The 12,202-nt window shown below is 42.9% G+C and overlaps 1 protein-coding gene across 1 annotated transcript in view; it reads left to right on the top strand.

The window, feature by feature from the left end:
• The first annotated feature begins 7,714 nt into the window (after positions 1–7,714).
• The window catches only part of EPHA3 (EPH receptor A3), a 215,426-nt gene continuing 210,938 nt past the window's right edge, over positions 7,715–12,202 (top strand). The window contains exon 1 of the mRNA XM_032198984.1: positions 7,715–7,773. The gene's annotated coding sequence lies outside the window, so the exon portion shown is untranslated. The remainder of the gene's footprint in view (positions 7,774–12,202) is intronic.

Here is a 12,202-nt window from a genome sequence, read left to right on the forward strand (position 1 = left end):
AAGCTTGGCATGTACATTTCCTTCCCTCAAAGAACTTCTGAAAGACATGTGTACTCTGACAAGGATTTGTTTAAAACTTACATAGCTCTTGTTCATCATATATGATGTTGTTTTCAGTTTCCAAATTAATCAATCTCTCCCCAGAGATCTGAACTAAGCAGTTTAAAGCACAGTAGTAACTTTTTGTCTCCATGCAGTAATTAGAAATTGAAACAAATCTTTTGAAAAAGGTTGTCTCCTTAAGTATTGTGGTTTTCTTCTTGAGGGAGGCATTTAGTTGGGAAGTACTAATTAAGAGTACACCATGCAATCATATGTATACATATATATATATATAGTGCAATTCTAAGCAAAGGTGTGAAATTACTTCACATCTTTGTGCTAGATGTAAAGTTGAGCATCCTAAGATTATGGTATTTATGGCCTTTAACAAATTTTATTCCACCCCCAGATGCTGCGTTGGTTATGAATAACACTAACAGCGTCTGTTCCAAGAGGGTAAAGAAGAGAAAACCCTAGCTTTGATTAGGAGGGAGAAGGTGAGAGGTTTTTTTTGGGAAAAATAGCTAATCCACACAAAATGTAAATGGATCAAATTCAAATGTGGGATCTGAGGCATTTTGTGATGTGTTAAATACAGCACAGAGAGCTAGTCAAAAGAGGTGATTCTCCCACTATATTTAGCATTGGTGAATCCTCACCTTGAACACTGCATGTGGTTCTGAGGCTGAGGACACTTGAGTTGTCCAGGCTGGAGAGAAGGAGGCTGAGAAGTGACCCTGCTGCACTCTGCAGTGTCCAGAGGGATGGAAGTGGAGGTCATGGATGACAGGACACATGGGAAGGGCACAAAGCTGCACTGGACATTAGGAAAAAAATTCTTTACTGGGAGGGTGGTCAAACACTGGAACAGGCTTCTTATGGAGGTGGTTGAAGCCCTGTTCTTGTCAGTGTTCAAGAGGCATTTGGACAACACCCTCATTAATACGCTTTAACTTTTGGCCAGCCCTGAAGCAGTCAGGCAGTTGGACATGATCTTTGTAGGTCCTCTGCAACTGAACTATTCTATTTTTACGATAGATAAAAAGCGTGCAATAAATGCCAAATCAATTGTCAGATGTGAAGAGTGGACAGTGAAAAATATGCCTTTAAGGATTTTTCACATTGTGGGTGCTGGCTCTTCAAATTATTTTTATTGTTATTTCAATTTCCAATTTACAATAAATATTTCTGCAGTTAGTTTTTTTAGTTAACAAAAATAGATGACCTACTTCACTGTCAAGTGTGCATGCTTGGCTCTGAAAAGACAAGGGAACACTTCAAATACAGCTCAGCCAGATCACAGAAATATGTCTGTGCACTCTTCAAGTGCATTCCCTAAATTGGATCCTGATCCCCTCTATTAGAAGTATGGCAGCATTTATTTTAAAAAGTGTATTCCTGTTTACCTGTTTACTGTCTAATATTGCCTGATGTTACCTTGTAAAAGGAAAAAAAAAAAAAAAAAGTCTATGAGTTTAGATACATGAGAATAAATCATTTAATTTCTTGGTGACTTTTTTAGTACAGATGATGTTTTTATAAATATATATATATATATATTAACGTTGGCTGTGATCTGAAGAAAGAAACTAATCAAACTTGTCATTGTGCATCTTATCGGAGGTCTGCTGATATCTCTATAATTCAGTATAGTTGTACAGGATTGATACATTTCATCTGCAAATGCTCAGTCCAGGCTGAAATTTGGCAAGCTTGTTCATGATAAAGTAATACTCTCTTCTGCATGTCAATGTTGCTGCTGTCTGAAAACTGGCAGTAATGCTAGGGAAGCTTTTCTTTTATGGCTTCTATAGATTTTTGTTTAGAAATAGGTAAATTCAGTCTAAGTGCTTGGAACGTCACCTTTTTATTGCATCCTTAACAAATGATTCAGCCTTTATGGGGAAAATTTGCAGCCTAACTGCATTTGCATTTTGCATGCTTTTCTACTGTATTCCATCTCCATAATAAGTAATGCCTTTTTTCATTATGGAATTGGTGTGCAGTCACTTCATAATTACAATTGCAGCTATGTTGCTGCTCAAAGCTGAATTTCGTTTGCTGCCTTGTTAATCCATTTTTCTGGATTTTCACATAATTATTGTGTAAGTATTGATTAGGAAAAGCTATAGCTTAGCTTTAAATAACTGAGTTCTTTAAAGTAACTTTTCACACTTCATTTATCATTTGTTTTTATTGCTTCCTGTCTTCTATTTCTCAGCTTCCTCTATTTTCTCATCTGCGTGCAATTCCAGGGCATTGGAAGGAGAACATAATGTTCACCATTAGGAGAACATAAGGTTGTGTTATAAAGTACACCCCAAGAACACTTTAAATGAGCAAATGTTTACCACTTAATTGGTGGCTGGTAGGAGAGTATTCAGATAGAGTTTTCCCTACTTGGTCACCATTTCCAAGACTGGCCAACAGCTGTCTGTTTCCTTGTGATGAATTCAAGCAGCAACACTTCCTGTTGTGATATTTTGAGCCCAACACTTAGCAGTCAATCCGTAAAGATATGCCGATACATTCTCAGGCACTTATTTTGAGGCCTAACGGATAGTTGAACTACTTCAGAAGGCTGTTCCTGCTATGATTTATGTGGAAATGTCTTGTCAGTCCAGGTCTCCACGAAGGGGGATTGACATCACAAATAAGACCCTACATAAATAAGTAACAGAAATTGAGGAGGAAATGTTCTCACGCCTCCGAACAATCCCATCAAGTCACAGAGGAGGCATCTACCGATGGGGTGCATTGTTCTCTTATTCACATTGCCTCCTCCCTGAATAAATAGGGGATTGCCAGGCCACCTTTCTTTATGAGTAGTGAACCTATCGTTAATTCTTTGTTTCATTTTGTTTTTAAAGAAAATATTTTATCTATAAATCTCACAGATTAGGAGAAGTTCCATGTGATTTGATTAATTAAACAATGCAACTCCAGAGCCATAAACATTAAAAAGCCTTCTTGAAAGCAGACTGTGGCCTAGTCTGCTGGATAAATTGATTGATTACTGCTGTGGTTGTTCCTAATAATCTGTAACATTTTTTCATTAGACAGAAAGTTGTTTTCCTATTTAGTATGCAAACATGAGATCCCGAGCATTCTACCCATGTGTTATGATTTCTTTTTTCCATTATGCAATCACAGAATGTGTCACTTCCTTGTTTATGAAAGAAAAATGTAAGAGATAAAATTTGTGTTTAGTAAGGATTTTGATCTTCAATATATTAAAGAAATTAAAGTCCAAGGTTGGCAGAAAATCATAAATCATTGTTATGTGTTTCTCTAGAATGATTTTATGGATGCTAGGGCAAAGATATTACCATGTGCACTCTAGTTATGTAGAAATGCCACTAGAGGCTGTTTTCTTTCTTCAGAGGTGCCCTTTAAGGTAACACAAAATTACCCTTAATAGAGTATACATGCAATTTGCACAAAACTAGCACAACACATTCCAGGTTGTGTGTCACAGAGAAAAAAGCAGAGTGAACAATTTGTAATGAACTTTATCATTACTTTCTCCTGCATTCTTTTCCCCCTGAAATGCATTCTTTATTTCAAATTTTTCAAATTACTTTTGCTATTCCTTTTAGTTTGAGACGTGTCCTATGATATTAGGTTTGATATTAAGAACCTGAGCCACATTTGTGTTGTTTGGGATTCCTTTTTTTCTGCATGAGTTCTTTGGTGCTAAGACATTTATGAATTCACAACATGTTTGCTATGAATAACCTCAAAATGTTTGCTTAAAGTAATGTTTCTCTAATTTGGAGAAAAATTCTGCAGAGTTCAACTTCAGTGTTAATGGCCCTATTTTCAGTGTTTCCACTTCACTATTTGCTTATGAAACTCTCTAACAGCTCTCTAAAAATACTATATAAAAATATGATCTTTCATTTCTTTCTAAGAGGTGCATTTCTAATTCTCACAGAGAGGAAGAAAGGCCCCAAAATATCCCTTGGTGCATGTATGGTGAAACCAATCTGAAGTGTGTGCTCACAAGTAAGCATGCACTGTCATGAGACAGACTTGGGATTTACAGTCTGTTGCATTCTGTACAGCTTTTGATTGGTTCCTCCCCTTCTTTTACCTCCCCCCTTCACCTTTTTCAAACAAATTCTTTATTTGTTAACCACATTGCCATCTTGGACAAAGTCACATAGATATCTCTAATATCCATCGATATCCATATATATATGTATATTTATTTTTTTTTTTATATGACCAAGCAGTGAAGGAGATAGTAGTGACACTAATGCTTTGAGCACAGTTGCTTGTACCCTACATTACCTTTTCCATGATGTTTTCTTACTAGCTCCTTTATATCATCTTGCCTCTTGGTCAAGAGGCAAGATGATATGCACCAAGCCTGCAGGAACTCAGGAGCTCAAGAAGCTTTTGGACAACACTCTTACACATATGGTTTGATTTTTGGTAGTCTTATGTGGAGCCAGGAGTTGGAGTTGATGATCCTCCTGGGGTCCAACACAAGATGTTCTACAAATATGTTCTATAGATCTATGCTTCTACCCCATAACCTCCCCCCCCCCCCTCCTCCACACCACCCCCCTGCTTTTTTTTTCCTTATCTTGCATTTGTACCTGTAGAGAATGACATTGCCACAGCTGAGAGAAGATCAAAGTGGTTTCTCTCCAACATGGGCTTCCTGTGTGAGTGCTGAGAACAATCCCAATCCTAACATTATCAGCTTGGGAATACTTCAAAAGCAGCTGAGGTGGTGCTGTGTACAACGTAGAGGGATGCTGGTTGATGCAAACTTCAAAGGGTGATGCAAGGTGGGTAAGTGCGGGGTGATGCTGAGGTTGGGCTCTGGCACTGGCTGCTGCCCCCCAGTTCCTTTGAGGAGCTCTTCTCCTTCCTGGCAGGCTAAGGTTGGTGGGATGCCTCTTGTGACCACCAGATGTATGGCTGTGTTACTGTGCTGATCAGGCTTGGTAGTGCTCAGGTGCGCTTGGTCAGGAGCAGAGAGCTATGCTCTGGCCTTTGATGATGTGCTCTGCCCTGCTTGTTGTCAGAATGAATAATATTGACTTCTTGCAGACTTCAGAGTTACCTCTCCCACCTCCATCTTCTGTGTGTTGTAAAAGCTCCTCCTTGACAAAGCAGTAGTATGGGAAGGGAAATGCTGATTGCAGCTGCTCTTCCCAAGAGGAAAAAAACAAGGTTTGGCAGATGCACATGGTTGCCTCTCCTCTCTCTTGCTCCAGAAAACTGCTGTTGTGCAGGGAAGCTACGATGGGTGCTCAGACTCCTGCTCCTAGAGGGGAAGCAAGCAGAATCAGGCAGGATCCTCTCTCACGGTGCTGCAGCTGGAAGGTGCAGATGTTTTATATGCACACAACTGGAAGAATGAAAAACAAAAATCTCTTTCTTTGGAAATATTTTTTTTCCACTAACTGAAAACAGAAATATATGTATTTCTTTTTGCCCAGAGATCTCTCTGTACATTTTTTCTTCCACCACAAAAGAAAGGATGTGGTTCTGTGGAGATCAAAATTAGTAGTCCTAAGAATTTATTAACGTTTTAAGTAGATTGTCCTCTGTAAGAGAACTCAAGGAGACAGTTGTATTCCAGAAAAGGTATGGGGAAGGGGTGCAACAAGATTATTTTATTACTAGGGAACGTGAAATTTTGAGGAAATTGGGGCATTTTGAACATCTTGCTGTGTAAACATATCATTGTCAAACAAATGAAAAGGTATAATGAAATGAGATCTGAGGAAGGCAAGGCAGGAGAGCAGACAGCCTTCTCTGGGCCATAGACTGCCAACTGTATGGCCAGAGTACCCTGCTCTGCTCTCTGCTCCCGGAGTTGTCTGCTCACAAGCTTTGGGCTTCCTTCTTGCTCCTTCTGGAAATTTTGGTTGGGCCAAACCTGATAGTGTGGGGTATGGCAGCAGCGCAGTGCTGTACAGGGCAGACCTCCCCTTGGCATGGACCTGGAACCAGCCCGGTGCCTTCAGGGGTCCTTGTTGGGACTCATTCTCTCTAATATATTTATTAATGATTTGGATGAGGGAATTGAGTGTACCCTCAGTAAGTTTGCAGATGGCACCAGGTTGGGGGGAAGTGTTGACCTGCCAGAGGGTAGGAAGGCCCTGCAGAGGGACCTGGACAGGTTGGGTCGATGGACAGAGGCCAATGGGATGAGGTTCAACATGGCTTCGTGCTGGCTCCTGCACTGTGGCCACAACAACCCCATGCAGTGCAACAGGCTTGGGGCAGAGTGGTTCAAAAGCTGTGCAGAGGACAAGGATCTGGGGGTGTTGGTTGATGCTCACCTGAACATGACCCAGCAGTGTGCCCAGGTGGCCAAGAAGGCCAACGGCATCCTGGCTTGGGTCAGGAATAGTGCGGCCAGCAGGAGCAGGGAGGTGATCGTTCCCCTGTACTCTGCTCTGGTGAGGCTGCAACCTCGAGTACTGTGTTCAGCTTTGGGCCCCTCAATACAAGAAGGACACTGAGGCCCTGGATTGTGTCCAGAGAAGGGCTACACAGCTGGTGAAGGACCAGGACCAAAAGTCCCATGAGAAGTGACTGAGGGAACCAGGGTTGTTTCCTCTGGAGAAGAGGAGGCTCAGGGAAGACCTTATTGCTCTGTACAACTACCTGAAAGGAAGGCGTGGGGAGCTGGGGGTGGCCTCTTCTCACATGTAACCATCGATAGGACTAGAGTGAATGGCTTCAAGTTGTGCCAGGGGAGGTTCAGGTTGGAAATTAGGAGATATTTCTTCTCAGAAAGAGTAGTCAGGCATTGGAGTGGGTTGCCCAGGGAAGTGATGGCGTCACCGTTCCTGGGAGTTTTAAGGAAAACTTGGACCTGGCATTTTGGGACATGGTTTAGTGGGTGACATTGGTGGTAGGATGATGGATGGACCAGATGATCTTGGAGGTCTTTTCCATTCTCTGATTCTCCTGAGGCAGCCTCAGCTGTCCCGCTGGTAGCGGTACCCCTGAGGGGACACAGGACAATCCTTTTCGTGTTCAGTTGCTTGGGTGTTCAACACTACTGGCTTGTGAAACTTGGTGGGGGTCTGGTTCCTGTGGTGGCAAGGAAGTTAGATGTCACTTGGTCGTTCGGTGGTCCTACAACCCTTGCCCATGGCTCTCTCCTTCCCAACTCGTAGGACCTCGTCCTATATGGATGCTGAGCTGCGGTTCGGGGCAGAATATTTATCTGACTTGAATATTATTAAAATATTTTCCTGTTTCCACAGCACCACAGCGTCTGGCTCCCTGCAAGGGGCCGCTTGGCAGAAGAAGCCCCCCGCGCTGAGGGACCCCTCTGCGTGAGCTGAGGCCGGGGCAGCGCTGCAGTGCCCGACCCTTGGGGGGCGAGGCGCGAAGCCCCCTCGCTGCCCCCCGCGGCCTGCGGCGGCCCTAGCGGGCTGTCGGCACGGGGGCGGCGCTAGGACCCGGGGCGGCGGCGGCGGCGGGGCCGGGCGGGGGCGGCCCCTCCCGGGCGCAGCGCGAAGGCGGGCGGGCGGGCGCGGGGCATGGTCCCGGTGCCGGCGGCGGCGGCGCGGAGCGGGAGCGGGCGCGGAGCGGAGCGGAGGTGGCATGCGGCGTGGAGACATGCGGCTCTGCCTGCGCGCTGCCGCCCCGCCGACATGGACCGCCGCCGCCTGCCGCCGCTGCTGCCGCTGCTCTGCGCTGCTGCCCTCGGCGCCGCCGGGCGTCTGAGCGCCCGCCCCGGCAACGAAGGTGAGCGGCGGCGGGGGGGCTCTCTCCTTCTCCCTCTTTTCTCTCCTCCTTTTTTCCCCCTTCTTCCCTTTTTCTCCCCCTCTTCCTCCCCTTCTCTTCCGTCTTTTTCTTCTTCTTTTAAATTTTTATTATTATTTTTATTTTTCCTTTTTCCTTTTTAAGGTGCTCGGTCCCTGCTGCCGGGGGCGCGCCCTTACGAGCAAGCCTGGGGGTTCGCCCTAATTGCCCCCGGGCCGGCGGCGGTGGGGGCTGCGGCGGTATTTGGTGCTGCCAAAGTTTCAGCCCGAGCTAAAAAGCGGCCCCGCTGCCCTGCCCCGACCCGCCGGGGGTGCCGGAGCGTTTGGGTGTGGGATGCCGGTCGAACCGTGCCCGCGCCCCAATTTTGGGCAGCGTTTTGTTCTCCTCCGCTGCGGCGGTCTCCGAGCTGACATTTGGTGGGGACGCGTGGTAGGTGCCAGGGAGAAATCACGACCGCTATTTGAAAAAGTAATTGAGACACTTTTTTGGGGGGAAAGGTAAGGTTGCCCTTTCCCCGCGGAGAAGAAGAGCAGAGCCCCCTCTGCCCCCTCCCGCAGCCGGTGCCTGCGGGGTGTCCGCCGCAGCCCGCTTTGGGGACACATCCAGGGGGTGCGAGGAACTTGGGGTGTCAGCCCTGCACGTAGAGCTAGCACCTGCTCCGCCTGCAGCATCCGCAGGGCAGCGGACAGTGTCGCCGTTACAATTAGCCTTTCTCCCCAGCGAATGATGCTGAGTGTGTTCTGGTGCTGGGGCTGCTGGCGGGATACGGTAGTGAGGTAGCCACTCAAAATGATTTCCGAAAGGAATTAACAATCACATCAAATAAGGGAAGATTTAAACTCCACAAATCCTGGGTAATCTGAAATAGGTTGTTTTTATTGCTGGGAAGAAGCTGTGGCACCACCGTGCCAGAAGAATAATGTAGCATCTGTTTGTACGTTTGATGTAAATTTATTTTACGTAGGCGCTGCTTCCCAGGTTACTTTTAATAGTTGGTTGCTCTTAAGCCTCCGTATACACACTATTTTGGTACCTATTGTCATCTTTCACAAATGGTTTTCGGAAATGAAAACACGAGTGATAGTAGGGGTTACTGGTGCCCTATGATTAAAAGCTTTTTGGAAACGTGTGTAGTTCAGTCAGTCAGCAGAGCAGCTCTGCCTCCACGGCAGTGGCAGGCAGACGCAGTCTGAAAGCTGAGACTAATTATGCAAAAAAAGATATTAGAGCCTTCACGTTTACAAAAGATACTTTTTATTTCTTTGTTTAAAATCACCCAGAATTGGGAAAGGAAGAAAAAAATCAGTATCACATAGAAAGCATATTAAGCATCTTTTCCGAGTCAGAATCCTATTCTCTATTTTCAGCTTCAAAAACTTGTAACATAAAGGTAGTATTTTCAAAATATTTAGTGAAAAGGCACAACATAAACACAAGTACTGGACAGTAACCTGCTTTTGCATGCTTACTTTTTCTGGAGTATATATGTTGCTACTCATTTAAAAAAAAAAAAAAAAAAAAAGCATTCCCAGTTTCTTTTAAAAATTGGACCAACATCAGAGTTTTAATTATTTCCACTATGGGAAGCTCAGTAATTACTTCATTTGCAGTGTTCTTGGGCTGATGATATGAATTGAGAAAATCCAAATTAGAATTTGCTGATGCTAGTTTGTTTGGTAATCAAGCATTAGCTTGAAGCCTTAAATAGCGTCAAAAGATTTTCTTCTTTTAAATGATGATTTTCTCGCTACACTTTTTTCACTATTGCTCTTACCATTAATTTTTTCCCGAGGCTGAAGTTAGATGTTACTGTATTTCTGTGGGATATTTAGAAAAGTTTTCTTTCTTTACCGCTGAGAAGTTAAAATATATTTTTTGAATGGAGATTCTTATCCAAAAGCCTATATTAACAATATGTACATTTTTTTTCATGCGCTTTAATATAAAGCTACTGTTGAAAATCTCATGGATTGTTTTAATAAAGAATGAAGTGCATTTTTAGTGCGTTTATGTAGCTTTGTGTAACTTCTGGGAGATGTGAATGTAGCAATAGATATGTTACAGGAGTGCCTTCAGGGCTCCTGGTAATATTTCCTAAATTTATTTGGATTGAAAGAATTACTTCTGTTTTTAAAAAAACATCTTTAGTTAACACTTGCAGTTAATACTAAAGCTGACAAGCGTTTGAACCAGAACTGATGGTTCTGTAGTGGAAGCGGATGGGAAGAAGGGAGAAAAGGATAAAAGGGGGGGCTGAAGGCAAGTTGTTGATTACTTCACTTTGTTATCCAGTGCAGTCCACCATCCCCTCTCACCTCCCCCCCCTCCCCTTTTTTCCTATCTTGGAGACCTTGGGTGTTTATTAATTTGCTTCATCCCAGAAAAGTTTGGAGTTTGTTCTTGCTGAAACATAAAATTTTCCACTGAGTTTATTTTTAAACTCCCTACCGTGCTCGTTGCAAAGCTGCGTGCCTTTTACCTACGTAATCACGGAGGTTCAGGAAGGTTCTGTAAAGTTCAGACTTATCTGTGTACAGTGGCAAAGTGTGTGCCATTTTCTGAGAGGCAGGAAAATGTCAGGAAGATTTAATGTCTAATTTTTCGGGTTTTGGAGTCACAAGCAGAACCCTGTGTGTGTGGAGAAACCACACATTCTGCTATTCCATTCCGGTCGATATTTTTCACTTGGGGAGGATTGTGGGTTTCTTCTTAGAAGGATACAATTTTTCTTTGAATAATTCCTATGGTATCAAGAAATTGAATGAGCTATATCATTTAGTAATTTAATAATTTTTCCTCTGTCTCTTCGGTAACTATATTGCCTGCCCGAGGGTACCAGCAACTTTAATTTCACTGTTTTATAACCCACAACAGTTAACACTTGACCTAGGTCATTAACAGGATTATCAGCAAATTTGTTTAAGCTTTTACTGACAACCTGAATTGCTTCAATAATATTTTGACTGTGCAGACAGGAAACTTCTTGTAACCTCTCAATCTAGCATAAAATTAATTTCTTGTGAACACAGCTACCAAAAGATCAATACGGTAAATCTGCTTATCGTACTTGGTTTCAAATAGTGTCTGTTTTGGTTAACAGCAAGAAGGTTCCAATCAGCCGCTGTTTTCAATCCGTGCTGGCTTTGGAGATGTGGTTTCATCTTTTATTCGTTCATTAGCGTCTCAGAACAGTGCACACTTAAATTCACCATTTTATCTGTTAACACTTACAGTCACTCAAGACAACTTAGTGTGCCTTGTGACAGCTGTTGGCATGTTTTTGAGAAATTCAGTGTTTGCCTGTGGAGCAAAATGCCTGGCCAACTTTCGCATATCATTTTGGGAAAGGCTGGAAATATTGGAAACTTTTCAGTAGGATCAAAAGGGATTGCACAGGGAAATGCTTTTTACAAATCTCGCCTTACTGTATGTCAGGTATCATTAGGTCAGGATAAGTCTTCATGTATCATGACACAATTCCTGCTTATAGCTCGCTGTTGAGTGTTTATCTGCAAAAGAAATCAAAAGTAGGCTTAGAAATCTGAATATGATGCCACTTAAGTTTGAGCTTTCTGAAATTAAATTTTGTGTGGGTCTAGAGAGCTGTTTTTCATACAGTATATACTCAAAGCTGCTGTGCTTCATCATAAGCTGTATGATCAGACAGATAATGAACATGCTTTAAAATTCACACTCTGATGTTTTCAAAAAGCTGTGCAAAAGGAGAAGGAAGTTGAGCAAATTCCTCATTTTATCTCAGTATTTTTGATACCTGACTCTCACACGTGGATTAATTTATTTTCTTTTCTGTTTATTGCTGAAATGTGTCATCGCTCTACCCCTGATTTCAATACACTGTACTGAAAAGAAGAATCACCGTATTGCCTATAGCAAACTTAAAGCAGATGTTTGAAACGGGGAGATGTTCAAATTGGACACAGCAATTAATTGTTATTGCAGTTAGTTTGGATATAACATATTTGCTACCCAACGAACCAGTCAAATCATAGATGCTCGTTAAAACTCTCTTCTGTACTTTCAGCCATAAGAAGTCAGGCTTTGGGGCGCTACCGGAATGAAATCACTGCGCAGATAGTAGGCATGCGAAGTTTAACAGTTGTTTGCAAGAAGTCTTTGCGAATCAGGAGTGCGTTCTGATGGAACTTAAATTTTTCATTCCCATCTGGAAAAACATGCAAATTAGCTTTATTATTATTACTATTTTTATCTGCAGGAGTTAAGCTAATTGCTATTAGTAGACTTACTTTTGATTTTGTTTCAGAACTTTTCCTCCAGGAGTGTGCATGTAACGGCTCTTGTTCTTGTAATCCCCACCCGATGAAAGTTTGGAAATACAGATGCAGGTGTTCATTTCCTTGTTTTCAGAGCTCTGGATTTTATCACCAGTGAG

The sequence above is a fragment of the Aythya fuligula genome, chromosome 1 (genome assembly GCF_009819795.1).
Source record: "Aythya fuligula isolate bAytFul2 chromosome 1, bAytFul2.pri, whole genome shotgun sequence".
Classification (NCBI taxonomy): domain Eukaryota; kingdom Metazoa; phylum Chordata; class Aves; order Anseriformes; family Anatidae; genus Aythya; species Aythya fuligula.